This window comes from Patella vulgata, chromosome 4 (assembly GCF_932274485.2).
Source record: "Patella vulgata chromosome 4, xgPatVulg1.2, whole genome shotgun sequence".
Lineage (NCBI taxonomy): Eukaryota > Metazoa > Mollusca > Gastropoda > Patellidae > Patella > Patella vulgata.
This window is the reverse complement of record NC_065882.2, coordinates 59,829,802-59,849,776: the sequence shown is the minus strand read 5'-3', so window position 1 is coordinate 59,849,776 and position 19,975 is coordinate 59,829,802. Positions and strand designations below refer to the sequence as shown.

General features: G+C 31.5%; 1 protein-coding gene across 3 annotated transcripts in view; it reads right to left on the bottom strand.

Annotated features, from left to right (window-relative positions):
- The window catches only part of LOC126819178 (heparan sulfate glucosamine 3-O-sulfotransferase 5), a 139,673-nt gene that overhangs the window by 103,231 nt on the left and 16,467 nt on the right, over nt 1-19,975 (bottom strand). The gene's annotated exons all lie outside the window — the stretch shown is intronic.

Sequence of the window (19,975 nt, the reverse complement as noted above, 5' to 3'; positions counted from 1 at the left end):
ATTGATAAGGATCACATTACTCATGATGGTCCATTTATCAAACCATTGCACAACATCCATATTACACTGGAAGCTACTAGATCTGAACCCTTGCTTCTCAGCCTGGATAATATTAACAAGGCATGTGCCTTTGTGGATACTCTACTGCCAACATCCCTTTGACAGAGAGTATAGGTAGCAATAAATTTTTATATCATATTCTTAAAATTACCATTTAGATTTTCAAACTTTCAGTAAAAGAAATTTAAAGGAACAGAAGCCTTAGATATATGAGAATATACCATAGATATTCTTTTTATTCTGTGTTTACTTATGATCCATCAAAAAAAAAAGATTTTACCCAAGATATTCTTTTGATTTTGAGATCTTTTAATCACAATATCAAGTTTTCCAGTTTTAAATACGTCCAACTTAACGTGTGTTTAATGTTGATGATTCTAATATATCCAATTTTTAAAAAAAATACCTTTAATGAGATACAAAAATCTATACAAACAATATACTTAGGTTGCCAATATATCTTCATATTGGTTTTACACAAGGCAAATTAGATACATGTACCAATTCATTGTGATTGCAGCCTATGACTAAAATATGCTGTTCCGACACTTCAGTTAAGCTGGTTTAAAAACGACGGTAATCCCTATGTGCAAAGATGGGGCAAATAAACACAAGCTCCAAATAGTGTTTGAGCTGGCTTATCTTGGTCATCTGAACAGATCAGCTTAATATTACCGGCTCCAGCTGGCATTGGGCATTAACATGAAATCCTTACTTTTTGCAAAAATTTATGCTGTCCGGTAGGATGTGGCTTTAAAACACAATGCTGAGTTTTTAAACATGCTTGTATTTGAACAAGGTATTTAAGTTTTTGAAGAAATTATTCTAGAAATATTTGTGTAAAGTGGACATTGGACTTCGGTATCTTGATAATAGTGCCACTGGATTTCTTCCTTGATGATTATATGACAATTTAAAAAGTTTTTTACAAAAAACAGAGTGACCACCCAGACTGCTCCTGTAACTCTTCCATCGATGCCTTGTAATAAAGTTTAAGTGCAGTTATAAATTATCTGATAGTTTTGTCTATTAAAGTTTTCTTTCTGATATCATCCAAGTGGCAATCAACCCACGCCAACTAAGATAAAATTTTACAGGGGAGTGACTTATAAAGTTTAATGATACATCACATTATATCTTTCTTATACCAGCGGTTGTCAGGCAAGATACGTCCACATTTTGCAAGAGATGGCTAGAGACTACAAAAAAAGCGATTTTTCGTACAATGTGGGGCCATAATCCAGGAAGTTATGGTCTGAAATGTGTGAATATCGAAATGGATTGAGATATTTGGGATATAAAGATATACTTTAAGTTTCATCAAAATCGGATAAAAATTGTGACTTCAAGAGAGTCCACAACATTGGTATTACATACTTTTACACTATTTGCGTAAAGGGAGCGGCCATTTTGTTAGGCAGTTTTGATCCATAATTCAGGAAGTTACGATCCAATATGCACAAATATCGAAAGGAAACAAGATCTGTGGGTTATAAAGATGCATTTCAAGTTGCATCAAAATCAGATGAAAATTGTGACCTCTAGAGTGTCCACAAGCTAAAAACGTGATTTTTTGAACAATCAGGGACCATAATCCATGAAGTTTTGATCCCATACATGCCAATATCGAAAGGAACCAAGATCTTTTGGAGATAAACCTATATTTCAAGTTTCGCTGAAATCGGATAAAAATTGTGACCTGTAGAGTGTCCACAAACAGGGGTGACGGCATAATACGTCCACATGAATATGCGTAAGCATATTTAAGTGCTTCATAATGTAATGTTTTCTTGTTCATTCACATTTTATGGATCTATGTCATTAGCTTCCATGTTCATTCATGAACATATATTTTGTATAATAATATTCATACCTATCTTCAAGCAAATAATATTCACATTTATGTATGTATATATTTTATAGAACTCTTTTCATACTATATCATAGTGTAAATAATTTTCACATTTATCAAACACCACGTCTAATATATTTATTATCGTTATGCAAACAAATCTGTTCCAGATTCTATGCATGCTGATGTTGTTAAAAGGGCAAAATGTACGAAGGGTCCTAGGCCTAATTTTCTGCCCTTTCAAAATAAAGAGATTATTATTATTATTATTATTATGTTTTCAGCCCTTCTGAAAGTTGAACTACTTATTTAGTCGTGAAATATATTACTCATTCATCATGAGTATAAATTTATTTTGGGGTAGTCAAATGATTTGCCAGTGGCTGCACAATAGACTTCAATAAAGATATTATCTATGAGTGTTGTATTGAATAGTATAGTTTTTATTGCCATTTGAAGAAAACATTAAAATGAAAAAAAAAATGAAAATTCATCAGGTGATAAATGTATTTTAAAGAAATAAACATGATCATCAATATCATTAAACTGCACTCAAGCGAAATACCGCAGAAATGAACACTCCATTTAATAAATACATAGAAGATTCTATTATTATTATTAGTAGTAGTAGTATTATTATGATGATGATGATGCTATGTTAAAATCTCAAACTATTCTGTATCATAGAATTGTGAAAATAATTAGGAGTATTTTCTGCTACGAAGGGGCCTCTGCAGTTCTAATGTACAAGAAATAAAATGGCTACATAGGAAGAAACAGAGTTGCCAATAAGGCAAGATGACTACCAAGAATGCAAAATGAATACCAACAGAGAAACATGGTACATGTATAAGTGTAGAGTGCAATTATCGAATCTCTGTATCATAACCACACAAATGCAGCTTAGTCATTTGATATCAACATAACTTTGTTCATATTATTCAATGATCATCGCTCAAGCCATTTAATAAATTGATCCATCAGACACCAGGACTTGTACATCCTAAATAATGTTCATCTCCCAGCATGCCTTAATTACCTTCAATTAAAAACAAAGTTTGTATTTAGTTTTCTCATTAGCCACTAATTTGACACATTTATCATCGTAATACCAATTTAAGGCATAATTAACATGTGCCATGAACTAAAATCAATATAGATGAAAATATCATCCAGTTAAATAGTGCTTAAAACTAGCTCAGCTAATTAAATTGTTCAATAAAATATGATAAATTTCTTGTTTAATATTCAAGTACTGACATGTATTACACATTTTAAGTGCAAAGAACACAATATAATAAACAATAAATTATAAAATAAAAATCAGTTATAAAATCATAGAATTATTTTTATATGCAAAAGGCTTTTAGGAAAATCAAATATATGGTAACATAGAGAACAATGATTCTAGCTTTCCAATATAATTTTTTTTATTTGCATCACACATCGACAAGAAGCTTACATAGATTCATTTAAATTTCTAACTCATATCTCATGACTTTCAGTTAAAGCCCTTAGCACAGTTGCATAATAGTACATTGATGTAATTTCGTTCCTCGGTAATTAACCAGCTTGCATTGTGTAACTACAAAGAGCTTTCTTACAAAGAAAAGTCAGTTTTGATTTATTCAGGTTTCAAGTGAATAAAGTAAAATTAGTTGTAAATCTATTTTATTCATATCATTCATCATATAAGATGAGTCATAGATATTCCAATTCCAATAAGTGCTATTAAGTATTTTAGAAATACTGATTCTAATTTTTTTTTATGCTGATGATTTCTGAAAAAAAAAGAAGCAAGTATTCATGAAGGAAATCTAACACAAACTCAAACAAGCAGAATCTAATTTTCCTCAATTTAGAAAGATTTTGTGTCATAAATAAAATCGGAATTATATCTAAATTGGAAGTTTGTTGTATGGAGCGACTAAACAAATATTGACTATTGCTAATATGTATAAACAAAAGGTTACAGCCTCATTTCCCTTCACCACATGATAACAAATATAAGTTGACACTAATTGAAGGGTGATTATTCTGACTGTGAGTGTTACTGTTAGAACACTCAGGGACAATCTAATCTTCTTTTACTTAAACATAAAACCCTAGAATAGAACACTTATATCAATCTTTTATAAACTATTCATTCAGATAAAAACTCTAAAATATACCTTCTAGACTATAATGTTATTAAATGATAGGTACAAAAGGACAAAATGGTTTTAAATATACCTGGATGCAACTGCCAATAAATACAAGCACCAGTTGAAATTATAAATTTCAAGATTAATTTATTAATATGTTAATAAACTTAGCTCTCCAATTGTAAATACAGATACTGTAATTTTGTTTACCAACAACGGAAGGTACTTATGGTGTACAGTGGACATACAATAATGTAGAACGGTATGGACAAATTTGTATTGCACTTTATGCATCAACCCATGAGGATGCCATCAGCAGCAATATCATCCAAAATCTTTGATATTGAAAACCCGAATTATTTGTCAATTTAAATCAACATTGATGTTGTGATCTTACTGGAAAAGACGGGCTTCTGATATCCAATACCTAAGACAAAATAAACATTTTACCGTTGGTACACGAAACGTGTACCATAATGCATTTCAGCGCCAAGGGACTCAATGAACGAGGCTCGACATATTCCACAAGTCATGTCAAACGGTGACAACATATTCTTATCGGGGGAGCATGCGCAATAAATACTATTGTAGTAGACTCAAATGACCAGACGCTTAGAGATTGTCATTCGATTGAGACTTCTGGTGTATTTCGCCCAACATAACTGATTAGAAATTACAGTAAAAACAGAAAAGTTTGAATGTAAATCAGCTTATATACATTCATATTACATTATTATATTTGTTGAGACCCATTTGTGTCAACAATATTTACACTGGGCATCATATCAGATTCAAATCTGGTTCCCCAGTAAAAATCACAAAGTTCTACTATTTGTGCCACAATTAATCTAAGCTCAGATAGGTAGTGTAAAACATGTATAAACTTAATTTTCAATCCCAAAATAAAAAGTTAGTCACTCAAAACATGGAAATACGCCCACATAGCTGAGTATTGATAGGGTTCATCTTTTGTAGGAACACAATGCAACACACCAAATCTGTTGAAAACTGGAGCCATCATTGTATCCACAAAAGACAGAATTTCTTTTCTTGAACTTAAGGTCACGATAACATTTACCCAATGGACATTCACACAAAGTTTGAATGAAAATTCAACCTCTACAAGCAGAGTTACTATGTTCCAAAAAGTGCTACAGACAGAAAGCCAGTCAGCAGACTAACCCATTTCAATAATTCCCCGCTTTCTCAGGACATCAAATTCCCAATTTATAAAATGAGAGGTTTTCCTCACCACTCGTTTTGGATGTACAGGTACTCATTTAAAAAATACAGGTACCAGGAAAATAACTGTCTGTTATTTTGGACTTAGTGGGGCGGGGGGCATAACAAAATCTCTATATAACACAAAGTGAACAATCGTCATTGCAGCATTATTTGGTTAAAAAAACCCAGCTAACCATGTCAGTTGTACCATTATAAATATTTGTAAATATCAAAATTAAATAATATTTTTTAAAGCTGATGTTTAATTCATCTCACAAAATCTAAAAACCTTGCGATAGAACATTAAAATATGCAATATCAATGTCTAGAATTTATCTTCAAGTGATGATATTCAACACTGTATTCAGACAATTTCTCTTGCTGTGTTTAAAAGGCAAATCAGCTTGTTATGAATTATTCAGACATCCAGAGAGACAAGCCTAGTCTGTTACCAAGGTCCGACAAAAGGTCAACCTTATTCCCTAATCCAGAAAATTCAATTCATTAATTCCCCTAAATAAATTAGATCTGCGGCATATAAGGTGTGTTAAAGTAATAAATATTCTTGCTCTGCAGTATGCATGGTGTAATTCATAGAGGTCAGCTATTGGCTCTGTAAGCTCTGTATTGAAGAGATCTATCAAGGAGAGATATGCCATGGTTACAACTAGAGCATTCTATATGCTAATCTAGTTACCAATTTGCTATTGAGGTGAACATCGATACATTATTGCCTTAATTGTTCAGCCCAAGATTAAATAAGAGAATACATCCTCCAGTAGACCTTAGAAGAAATGTCATTTCAGTAAATCATGTCACAAAAGTCTGACCTCTTCCGGGCCTAAAAATACTAATGTAGCCTTTTTTCTTCAACATTTTGCAGTAATCAACACAAATAATAGAAATCTTTTCTGTATCAATACAACTAATATAATGATAAAGATATGATACTCACCAACATGCAAACTGTTATTCTACTGTATCCTTTCTGGGCAAAAATAAATATATATGGGAGACAGTATCACATTGAATAATACACAGACAAAGAATAAGCTTTACCTTAAACTATGCTTACAAGTTAAAACCTTGTCCAAACAAACATCCCTGTCTTGAATTAAAGAGTCTACTAGAAGTGGTGGATTATTAGAAACCTGAGAAGAAAGAGAAGTCCACCCTAACTTGTCCACTAAATAACATACAATTTGTGTTATTTTAGATTACATTGTTATCTCTGACACATACTCTCTTCTCTAGCTGTCTTAACGGCCCTTTCTTACATATTTAATTATTTTTCTTTTGAAAATTTCTATGAGTTTATAAATCGTGTGACTGTGATGTCTTCAACAAGTATAACAGATAAACTGTGTCCTATTTTCACAATTCAGTAAATGGATTTGGCTTGAGAAAGTAATCCTGATCATGGTTAATAGGAATCTATTACACTTTCCTAATACTTATCAGATTACTATTAGCCTACTTTAAAGATGCGTTATGTAAGAGTGAAATCTACCTATTACAAGTCTATTTTCTGGTTTCAAATGTCATTACCTGTATGTTGAAAACCAGAACCAGAACCCCAAAAATGAAATGAAGATGTAATTTTATTTGTACTTCTTATTTTGTTATAAAATCTTCTGGTAGATACAGTAATACCATTCAAACGCTTATTTTGAACCCAGTTCAAAATCGCCGGGTTCTTAAGACAGGGTCATGTTGCATTCACACGTACAATAAGCCAAACCATTTTAACTATTCTGACCTCTTTGGTTGGAGGTTTAGAGTTAACTACGCATGGATAGCTTCATATTCTTTATTCGCTTCTCGCATGCTTTCAATAACACTGGCACTGCATGACGCCACCATTTTCCCAGGAAAGTAACTTAATGCATACTGTGAATGTCCAAAGTTTTTAAACTGGTTTATTTGCCCAGCTTTTTTTAAAACCAGTTCAACTAAGGTTCTGAACAGGCTATTAGTAAACCAAAGAATGAAAGTTAAATTAGGCTCTTTCTTTCTAATTCTAGGGGAGATAATGACTTATATGTTTACAATAATGTGTATACCAGATGAATTTATAATCGTAATTACTATTCATGTGTGTTTCAGATTGATTAGATATTTTACACATATTATTTGTATGGAATCTGGTGGGTTTCTTGTATCAAGTGAAACATTACGTAGATATTATCTTGATAGTATAAGCAACTGTCCATTGTTTCCATGAACATGTTATAGTCTTTTTCAGGCAACACGTAAAAAGAGCGCGATCGCTCTCCCTGTCCTAGATGTCAGTTGAGGTACGTTTTTTATCGCTTGTCTCATAGTCTAATTTGACTCACCTTAAAGAAAATAATCAGGAAAAATACTGTCAATATCGACAATTAACTTGCTTGTAGGCTACAATAACAGTCATACCTTAGTGAGAATCGGCCATCTGGTTCATAATCCGAGTAATTAGCATATTCAGCGGTAATTTTGATAATACGGTAAAAAACCAAAACATGCTTGCTGGTTATTCATAATAGGTCCAGTAAGTTTGCTTTGTGAAAATAAGCCACGTGGCGAATGAAGACGTCTCGGCATGGATTGTGAATCTTGGGATTCATGCCAATTCCAGGTAGATATTAAAATAATAACTGGATCATACATTTTATGGTTTCACTGACCACATGTTAGTTAAATTTAAATAGTCATTGAATAATCCCGTGATAGAACGCTGAGTATCCTGAGAAACAGACATTAATAACATATTTTTCCGTCAGGATCTAGGGGGGGTTGGATGGCTGAATGGTTAGCGTATGCGCGCTGTATCATAAAGTTTGTCATTGAGTCCACTGGCGTGGTTTCGAATCCCCGGTTGTACGTGACAAGGAGTAGGGTCGCCTGTCCAACCTCGTGGGTTTTCTCCGGGTCCTCCGGTTTCCTCCCACTGCTAAAGACCCCTATGCGCAAGCGAATTATTGAAATAAAATTATACCATATGTTAGTCCCGAAATGACCTAGTTTGTGTCAAGTGGACGTTAAACCCCATTTCTCTCTCTCCGTCAGGATCTCCAATGCTTTCCGATTCCCAATTGTGACACGAATCGGTTGGAATTATCTCAATAAACCAGCATTGCTAGATTTAGTTTCAAACAGCATTTTAGTTTTATGCTTTTTTATTTTATACACATGCTGACAGGGTGTTATTTCTAAAAAAGCTTTCGTCAAGAGATTCAGGTGAGCGATTTACCCTTTTTCCAATTTCAGGAGAGCTTTTTTTTTACTCTCTGTGGGTAAAAAATATTTCTTTGCAAAATATCATTTTGATAATCCAGTATCACTTTCCATGTAAAAGAAATACTGGACTTATAAAAAGAGAGTAAATTTATGATTAAAGAAGCCGTATAAAAGATTTAGATAAAGAGCTTGTCATTCTTGCTATAATACTTCAAAAATAGATTATATTGAAAATTTCATTAAAATTACTTTATTTTGGCCGAAGATATTAGCCTTTAAAGGTTTGATGAGATGTCTGCAATGATTGTAACCACCATACTATAGCTAGTTGTTGAGGCTTAGACTCGTTTCACCATTTTTAAACTAAATTACAAAACCGTTCTAATCTACTTCAAATCTGACCCATTCGATGGCATTGAGAGTTGATTATGGTCTTGTAATGTTAATAGAGGTCTAATTTAAGGCCTAAAGAAAGACCTGCAATCGGCAGATTTAGCTCTTGCATAATGCCTGTTTAAATTGTTTCAATGACAATTAGTAACTGAATGGGAAATAAAAGGGCACAGATCAATGGAATACAATTATTGATTACCCATAATTATTTGCTGCATAGAATAAGATAACAAGCAAAGTTGAATGTTTCGCCTAGATTCAAAATGTACACAAAGAAGGATTTCTAAGTATTAAGATTTTAATACAAACTGCTCTCAAGAATAGCTCTTTATATATAAAGCATGTTAAATGTGAGACTTATGGGTGGTATCCTATAAGTATGGTATGCATACTTTTATTTCTAGCACAATGAAGAAATGGTCAAAAGATGTGTTTGTTCATTATTCTATGCAAGCGTGAATAGAGTAAGCAACATGTAAAATAAAACCTGCTAATCAAACAAGGAGAATTGTGAAGATGAGTAAACTAAATACACTATATATTTAATAAGATAAATAGTCCACATCTTATCCCCTGGCTTTAGTTTGATCAATGAAGTAATTGTATATTCTACAAATATATCTCCAACTTGAGCCCTGACTTTAAGCTGACCTTATTTATCTTTGTTTGAAGAAATATCCCTCCAGGTTTAATATTAAAACCACATCTGTAGATATTTAATTCTACTTTTGGTCCAGTGTATGAAAGGAAATATTAATAACCATCAACTGACAAATAACATGAAAGCACAAATTCAAAATGGACCTTACTGCTGATAATTCAGTTTTGAATGTGGTACAAATTTCATGGCCATCAAATTTTTTGGATTTGGTGTGGATACTTTCAGGATTGAAACACTAGATAAAAGTTTAGCATTATGGTAGAAATGTTGAGTAAATAAAACACAAAATTACCGTCAACTGGGGCTACTTTGAACAGTGGGGCAACTTTGAACATTTTTCAATATGTTGTTTGAGCATTTTATATTTTCTATTCATTTTTTCATATCATATAAATAATGCTTACTTTAAATAAATATACATCTTAGTTGGATGAAATGTTAATCCCATAGTGGCATGTCTATGGTAAAGCCTAGGTCAAATGTAAAGCCTGCCAACTTTATACTAGAAATCTTAATACATCATTTAACATAAATACTTCAATTATATATGTAGATAAAACATATTTATTAAATTTCAATTAGGTATTTTATGGTTTTGAATAAAAAAAAAAATTTAAGTACAAAAATACTAATAATACACCATTTTTAAAGTAAAATAGGGCAACATTTAACTTGTACAACGTCTCCCCTATTACATTTATTCATAATATTTTTTGTGTTTCTTGCATTTGATTAACTATAATGAATTTACTGTATTGCATTTTTACAGATTTATTAAATTTCCATTAGCTTATCGAATGCAATTTTATGAACTGTTCAAAGTAACTCCACTTTCGAGGCAAGATTGAACACCTAATTTTTTTCTTCTTCAAAATTGAAAATAAAAAACATTTTTAAACCAAAACATATTCTTATTTTGTTGAAATGTATCATTCAAGGTTACCCAGCTGGTGAGGCAAGACTGAACACCAACATTTAAAAAAAAAAAAAGATAGGTTGCCAGGCAACAAAACATACGCCCACAGCAGCTAAATCGTCCGAGCGGTTGTCAAGGGTTGTCGCATATTTATTCCTTTGTAGGTAATTGGGGCCTTTACAAGACTGTTCCATACAGATCAGATTATAAATTTTGTCGTTTGAGGGTTTACAAGGTTCTACAAACTGAAACAAGGGTCTCAACTCTGGAAGTAATCTACAGAAATTGTTGACATTTGACAGGCTTTTTCGTTTTACTAATTTAAATAATTCATATAAATTTCATACAGATCACATGATGACTTTTGTCATTCAAACGTTCACAATCGCCATAACTCTAGAAATTATTGACGGAAATTGCTGAAATTCAATAGACCTGTTTCACAAATTTAAATGATGCATATAGATTTCATACATATCAGATGATAACTATCACCAATCGAGCATTAACAAGGTTTAACAAAGTGAAACAAGGGCAATAACTATAGAAGTAATTATTGTAAATTGCTGAAATTCAATAGGCTTTTTCGTTTCACTAATATAAATCATGCATATAAATTTCAGAAAGATCGGATGATAACTTTTGGAGTTAGAGCGTTCACAAGGCTCAATAAAGTGAAACAAGGGCCATAACTCTAGACGTAATAAACAGGAATTGCTGAAATTCAATAGGCTTCTTCGTTTCAGTAATCTTAATAATGCATATAAATTTCAGAAAGATCGGATGATAACTTTTGGCATTAGAGCGTTCACAAGGATAAATAAAGTGAAACAAGGGCCATAACTCTAGACGTAATAAATGGAAATTGCTGAAATTCAATAGGCTTCTTCGTTTCACTAATTTAAATAATGCATGTAAATTTCAGAAAGATCGGATGATAACTTTTGGAGTTAGAGCGTTCACAAGGTTCAATAAAGTTAAAACAAGGGCCATAACTCTAGACGTAATAAACAGAAATTGTTGAAATTCAATAGGCTTCTTCATTTCACTAACTTAAATATTGCATATAAATTTCACAAAAATCGTATGTTAACTTTTGGCATTAGAGCGTTCACAAGGTTCAACAAAGTGAAACAAGGGCCATAACTCTAGACGTAATAAATGGAAATTATTGAAATCAAATAGGCTTCTTCATCTCACTAATGTAAGGAACATATATTAATTTTAAAACAATTGGATGATAACTTTTGGCTTTAGAGCGTTCACAAGAAATTGTGGACAATGGATGGGCGGACGGACAGACGGACGGACGGGGGCGACGGCAATATACGTCCACATTTCAATGTGGGCGTATAAAAATGAAAAATTATATTCCTACACCAAAATAAACCTGAATTTATGATAAAACTTTTTCTTCCCCATGAATTATAGCTAAAAATAGTAATTAACAATATATAATAGCTTGGCATTAATTAATAAATGAAAAAAAATGTTCAAAGTAGCCCAGTTTCACGGTAACCATAGTTATATTCTATAGAATTGATAAAAAAGATTCAAACAATGAATAAAATGAAATTAATGAAGTAAATCTCCTTGTCAGAATTATGCATACCTGTTTAGCAATTTTCATGAGTATTTTCAGATGGCTCAATATTTACGGTAGATGTGAAACTTTCAGACATGGTAAATAGGACGTCTGTTACATTTTGGTGCCTGATTAAAGGCACATAAAATTTTGGTACAGATTAGTTGCCTTTAATTTCTGATGGATCTTAAAATAATTTGAGCCCAGATGGTTCAAAATTAGCTGAGATAATGCATTTTTATGAAAGGATGTCTCATAGCTATATTTAGTTGCACTTAGGTGTGACATATATCTATGTTACAGTTACACAGTTAACACAGCAAAAAACAACATGTTTGCCAGCCATAAAAGTTGTATAATAGAATGACTTTCAACTTTGACTGTATTCAGCAAGTCATCTGGATTGTGCCTAATTCAAAATCCTAATCTTCAATGTCTTATTTCTCTGTTGTCATTAATTTGTTTCACAACCACACGGATGTCTGGACTTTGCAATGGTACACTACTGATATACACTTACATAGGAAAACCCCAAAATAATTTAGTTTATCAATAATATCAATATGCTCGATAAAATTTCATGATTTCTAAGCCAGAATACACCTTCAATAAAGTTCCAAACACAATGGCTCTCCACTTTTTTTTTTATTCTTGTCAGGTTCTGTGTGACCCATGTCAAACAATCTAGTAAGTTGAGTACATGGAACAGACAGATATCAATCAATATCATCTAAATACCACTCACTTGATATCAGATAGTTTATCATTGGTAAATAATCTTTTCTCAATAACCATATGATGATAATTTTGGTGCTATAAGTAAAAGTAACCACTCTCTTAATTAGGTCCAGTGATTCCAGTCTCTTTAAAACACTATCTTGCAATTCAAGGATTGATAGTGTCATTGTCATATTTTTTTTATCCTTATTCTTCTTATGTATTGTGTTTGTGCTGACCCAAAACACTGATATAGATGTATAACATTACCAATATTAAAGCTGGACTAACAAATCAAGGCATCTTCTTATTTTAAAACCTTTTAAAGATTCTATGATCATACATTAATATTAAAGCTGGACTAACAAATCAAGGCATCTTCTTATTTTAAAACCTTTTAAAGATTCTATGATCATACATATTAATCAGCTATGTAGTGCCAAAGACTTTGGGAAATGCCTCACATTCCTATTTAGATACATTTACCTGTCTTGTCAATTTATACAATCATTTGATGTCCAACAAATGCTTAAAAAGACAAAATTGTGTGATGCTGTGACAAATTATCTTGTTAATACTGAACATAAATGTAAGTGCCAGTGCATGTATAAGCCTAATTTTAAACTTTTTAAAAAAAAATCTTCCCACCCATGATCATGAGACATACATCAACTTACAAACAAAACCATCATTGACTGAAATTTTGACATACAGAAGTAGCAACTTAATAATTACTGATGTTCTTTTTCGCTTTAATGACAAATTTTCAGAACAGTTTGACCACAAACAATATCTGAATGAAGCTGATTTGATACTGTCTGAACTTCTAACATCTGGTGGCAGAAGAACTCAGGAAAGGAAATACTGAAGTAGGAAATGGCCAGTGGGAGAAATACCATTATGTCTGAAGAAGCTTTTAACAGTCGGTGTCTGAAGTCATGAGAGTTTTTCACCAAGACAAACATGTCAAAAGGGAAATGAGAGAAATTCATCAACTATTTCAGATGTCAAAGTTCAATAGAGGTACTAAGTTTACATACTTTGACAACTCGATATTGGGAACTTAACAAATTTGTAAAGGAACTTGAGAGATGTAACTGAATTGAAAGGATTTTGATTTTACAAAAATGACTATGAAATCACATCTGTGGCTTATAACCATATTCTGTTATAGTTATATCCTTTTTCTGTAAAATGCCACAGGAAATTCTTTTTACTGCTTTACCATTACTAGCAGGTATTAATCTTCAAGTGAAAAATAAACAATGATCAACTGAACAAAATTAAACTCATTAATTTCATTTCATTTCAAGCCTTGCTAATTTCCGAAACAAATATTTCCAAATTACTTTAACACAGTAAAGATTAGAAATAGGAATATCTATTTGATAGCAAAATAAAATCTTAATAATATTCAGATTATTCAGTAGATATATTTTGGTAAAATTGTAAACATCAGACTAAAACCCTGGATCCTCCAGTGCAACAAGTTTTACAGATGTTCTTGATGGAATCAAGAACACAACAGTCAAATAGCTAAAGGCAGGCTTACTTCCACAACATAGGGGGCTGAATATGGACCATGGTAAAAAATGTTGTGTTTCTGCTAGTATATATAACCCTTGGTATTTGTAAGTCCCAAGTTTTGTGTAGTGATATTACACAGAGAATCGAATGGTACAATCATTACCAGGTTTATCATGTATAAACTAGGTGTACTTTAGGTAAATCTGCAATAGATTTTTTAACATGTTTTTACTGTATTTATAAACTTTGTGAAATAAGACAGAATCACTTGAGACATGTTATTTTTACCTACCACATGCTGAATCTTCTGCTACTTGTAGCTCAAGGGGGAAAATAGGCTGCCAGACAACAAAACATTTACCTACAGCAGCTAAGTGACCCAAACAGTCCATAGAGGTTGTTTATTCATTTGTAGGTAATGGGAACATTTAAAAAAAAAATAATGTTGGTCAACTAATCAATCATAAACAGTAATATATTGCTACTATGAAAGAAAACTCTTAAGATCCTTACAAAAACACACAATATAAATTGTACCGGTAATCTCGAAATTTATAGCAAATAAGCAATTGGATTAACAATTATAGTGTTTGTGTACCAATGCATGGCAACTGACATTAGTATTTACTGTTACATTTGATCAAATCTAACATATACATGTATTAAGATAGTTTAATGTGGGTGTATAAAAATAACAATCAGTACATATTTCTGGTCTTTGCAAATTTATATCCTGTATGACAGTTCATTTTAAAGGTATGCTGTTACACAGATAAAAAATAAAGTAAATCAATCAACATGATATTTCACATTTTAAAAACTACAAATTAAAGCCCACTGGAAGAGCTTCATAATTTTTTTAAATAATGCAAGTAATTAAGTCAGTTTTTACACCCTTTTCATAAGTATAACACAACCCCAAATGTCAATGTTATCTGCCACAGTTAAATTTCAACGTTAGCGATTTCAGCCGTTCTGCCAATAAAATAGCTGTGATATCATTTTAGTCCTGCTCATATTCCAATCTATATTTCTATGAGCAGAAGGATTAAATGACGTCACAGCTTTTTTTATTGGCGGAAAGTTACTCACAGAGAAATCGCTAACGTTGAAATTTACCTGTGGCAGGTAATACTGACATTTGGGATCGTATTCTACTTATGGAAAGGATATGTTGACATAATTACTTGCATTATTTAAAACAATTATGAAGCTTTTCCAGTGAGCTTTAAGCATAACCTATGGTTGATAACAAAATGGGTTATTGACAATGTTTTTTTCTGTTTAAGAAATTCGGTCATAGAGGTCTCTTTCAACGTTTTACCTTCTGATATTCTGACATAAAATATGTGTTTGGGGAACTAACCTAACCTAGGAATGCCACTATAACAATAAAAGAGTTTTAATTATAATGAGTTTGACTTCTATCTTTCACCACTACCTTACTATTAGATCAATTTCACCTTTTTATCTTCCAACATTACCTCTTGCTGTGTTTTTAATTAGAGGTGATGGTTTTTTTTATCAGTCTTGTCTGAAAATTTACCCCAACCTCTGATGAGGAGTTGAAAAATACATTACAAGTCTGTTTGCAGCTTAACCAGTACAAAAGACTACTACCATAAAAAAAAAGCAATCAAGGAATTTTAGTAGTTTTGTGTCGCCATTAGATTAAGTAATGTCTTTTATACTATTTAATTTTTATCAGAACTATTTTAGCATCAAAAACTCCAAGTATGACCATTGATGTAAAAAAATATTCCAATGCTAGTAGTATTTGCTTTTTATGATTCACATCCCATCATACAAATTACCATCAGTATCCATATGATCAATAAGTACCAGTACTCAAAAATTAACTGCAATTATTCAAATAATTCTGATTCTTAAATGGTAATGATTTTGTAATATTATTTTCTGAGTGAAAGTGGAAAAAGTATTATAAAATCTGAAAGGAGGGTACCAAGATTTCGGTCAGATTTAGCAAAAAAAAGTGACCCTAATCATTTGTCATGTATAAGCCTGTGATTGAACCCATGACTTGTATTGATAACAGCCCTACAGCCATTGTGTGAGATGACTCAAATAATGTAGGTAAAATTTTCTCATTGAACCTTTGCCTACATGCATCTAAATATTTAAATAAATAAAAAATATGTCAATTAAAAAAAAATCAACCACTTTACTTCATCAAAATATGTATACAGGAAAGGAATTTACAAAAAGGAAAGTGTTATATTATATGATGAATAAAATCATGAATGAAACGCTGTCTTCACATGGAATTAGTTTGTTATCACAGATTTTTGACAAATGGCCTCTGTGAATCTTGATGTCAAAAAGTGTACTTTGATTGTTTTGCTAGTAACATTAAGAACATAAAGCCATGGATCATTAGATAGTGAGCAAGTATAATCTTAAGTATTCCTAAGAGTAAGATAAGTGATATGAAGATGAAAGACAATTCAAGAAAATGACACATGTAATTATTCCATGCAGAATTTATTTAGTTGAGATATCTATTTAGACTTTATCAGACAGATTGTGATGATGTGTAGTTCAACTGTAAGTAGAAAGCACTGGATGTCAAGACAAGTGAATATCAATTTTCAATGATATTACAAGAGGTTTTAAGTTGAAAGAATCCTTCCAAGACAGTGATATTATTTATTTATTATGAGGGTGCATGAATTAAATTCTTGCTGTGGATCACATATTACTTTGGATTCAGTACTGCCTTGAGCAAATTATATATAGTAAAGATGTGCTCATGAAAAGCCACTCATTTCATTTCTAAGACATTATCTATTTTTTCCAAGCTCAATCCACGCTAAAATGTACTCAAATTGATTATTTAATATTAATTTTAAAAAAAATCAAGACAGCAATAGGTGGCACTGACCATTGAAGAAAAAACTTTATTGCATAAGAAACCTTACAAGGTTATATGCGTACATGATTAAAAAAAAAACTATACCTGAAACTATAATTTTAGTGATATAAACTTACAATGACATAAATGATTGGAATACAAATGAAAGCTCTCAAGCATTTTAATATTTCTACATTTTTATTCTGCAATGTTTTAAATAGTTGGGAATCGGTCAATTCATTGGAAGTTAGTACTTGAAATAAGATTAGACTAAATAGTTCTTTTCTTTGTGTTTTTTGCAGTATGTTAAAAAAATGAATTTCATTCTACATGTATACCTCCTGGCATACATTACATAAACGGTCTTCAAGATCTAATTTGAAATATCTTCCTGTTTCAATTTATGTGAGTTTATACTCAGATCATAAATTCGTGCTTTTCTATGTTTTCCAATTATTATTGTGTCTAAATAATTTTCATAATATTGTAGTCTGCAAGGCATAAAAATCTCTCAGTTGACGATCAGAAACTTTTAAATTAGATGTTATTTTATCCAGTATTTTAACAAATTTACACAAATGAAAATTGCTTTGATATACATTTTGTTATCCATTTCATTTGAAGTTTTTTCAGTCACTTTTTAAGATGCCAAGCAATAAATCTTATCGAGACTTAAAACATCTACTATTACAATTTCAAATATTAGGATTCCAAATTACTATAAGCACTATATCTCTGTTTTGTTCAATATAAATTACAATCTATTTGCTACAAGATAAATTTCAGCTTTTCTTCTATAAAATATACAAGTAACAAGGTTAGCAAGTGTTGATTTGTCTAGAGTATTTCTAATTCTAACTTTCCTGCTGTAACCATTTCCGATAGCTGATTACCTTAAATAGTCATAAAATTCTCTTGGGATATCAAAGAATTTTGTATGATAGTGCTAATAAAGATATCAGATTTCCCTAAGCGCACAACAGACAAATTGGTGCAAATTATGAACTATATTAAATAAGATGTATGAATACTGATAACAAAAGTTTTGAAATTTCATTTAAAAGCAAGTTTGAACATCATTAATCATCTAGACCAAATAGAAAGCAACTAACATACTTAAAGGCTCAATACCACTCTTGTTGTAACTGAATAATATGTCCGAATCTTTATTCTGGTCAACAAATTGTACTATTTTACAATATTTCAATTAATTGATGATACAAATTTCATCTTAACACACTTTATTTAAAAAATTGGAAAAATTCAACTTAATGGTTTGAAACGTCTAACGTAAACCTTTTCAAATGTAACTTCGATTTAAAAATATTTTCGAACCCTCTGGACAAGTAAAATAGGATGTAATGGATAGTTTGCACAACAGGTAGGACACTAAAACATCTAGTAATTAGATAAGGATATTATTTATTTTCTGGAGCTGTCAAGCCAGCAAGAGTGGTATTGTCCCTTTAAAGGAAGCAAGTCTTTAACTCAATATCACCCACAGTCTTCGACATTGCAAACACAACTTATTGGTCAGTTTAAATCAACATTGAATTTTTGGGGCTTCTGATATCCAATATTTAAGACAAAATAAAAAATTTAAAATTGGCACATGAATTGCATGCCAGAATGCTTTCAAGTACTATTTGTAATGAAGCAACTTTATGAATGAGGCTAAACATATCCTAGAGGAGAATCTAACTACCAGTGTAGACTGGAATAAACAAATGCCAAAGACTGCCATTCAATTTGCACTCTTGGCATATTTCACTAAACATATGTGATTAGCAATTACAGTAAAAACAGAAGCGATTTAATGTAAACCAGTTTATACACATTTATATTACATTATTATATATGTTGCGACCTATTTGTATTCATTTCTAGGTGCCAAAGAATAGAGAATTAGCTCCTTACTTTAAGTAAATGATAGTTGAAGAAAAATATCAGATTTGGGAAGTTTCAGGAACATCAGCTTAGATAATAATCCTTTAGTGTCATTTAGTGATTGGAAACATAACAAAACTGACACAGTTATATGGGACAACAATCACTGGTTTATTATACACAAGCACAACATTTCAATGAGTATCCTTTAATCGTTATCAAGCACAATGACATTTAGTGTGTGAAATAGCTTTATTTAACATCCGCTTCTACCAAGGTGATATCGCAGACAATGACATTTAGTGTGTGTGTGTGTGTGTGAAATAGCTTTATTCAAGGACCGCTTCCACCAAGGTGATATCCAAGAATAACATTTAGGGGTGAGTTAGTTGTATTTTACGTCCGCTACAACCAAGGGGATATCGCAGACTAGACATTTTGTAAACTGGTGGGTCTATATATTTTGTACAATGTGAAGCCATACTTAATAATAATGATTATATACAGGAGTTCATAAATTTAATGAACATGTTGAACTACAAAGAACTTAAATGCACCCTATGATGACAAATACAATTCGTTCATGTCTTTGTAAAGTTGTGTATCTTTGCATAAGTATGTCCATGTATGTATCCTTTGTGTGTTTCATGTATATTTCTATTATTTTATTTGTATATGCACATAACCTTGTAAGGTTTTTTTATGCAATAAAGTTTCTTCTTTCTTTCTTTATAGATAACATGAAGGCTTAATTATGTTTACACAGAGACTCTACACTCAATTAATTGAAAAATGATTTGAGGGATTCATATATTAGATAAGTATATTTAACAAGTAAGAACTTATAGCCCATTCAGATGCTTATTTTTAAACCAGTTCATAATCACTGGGGTTTTTAAGACAGCATCGTGTTGCGTT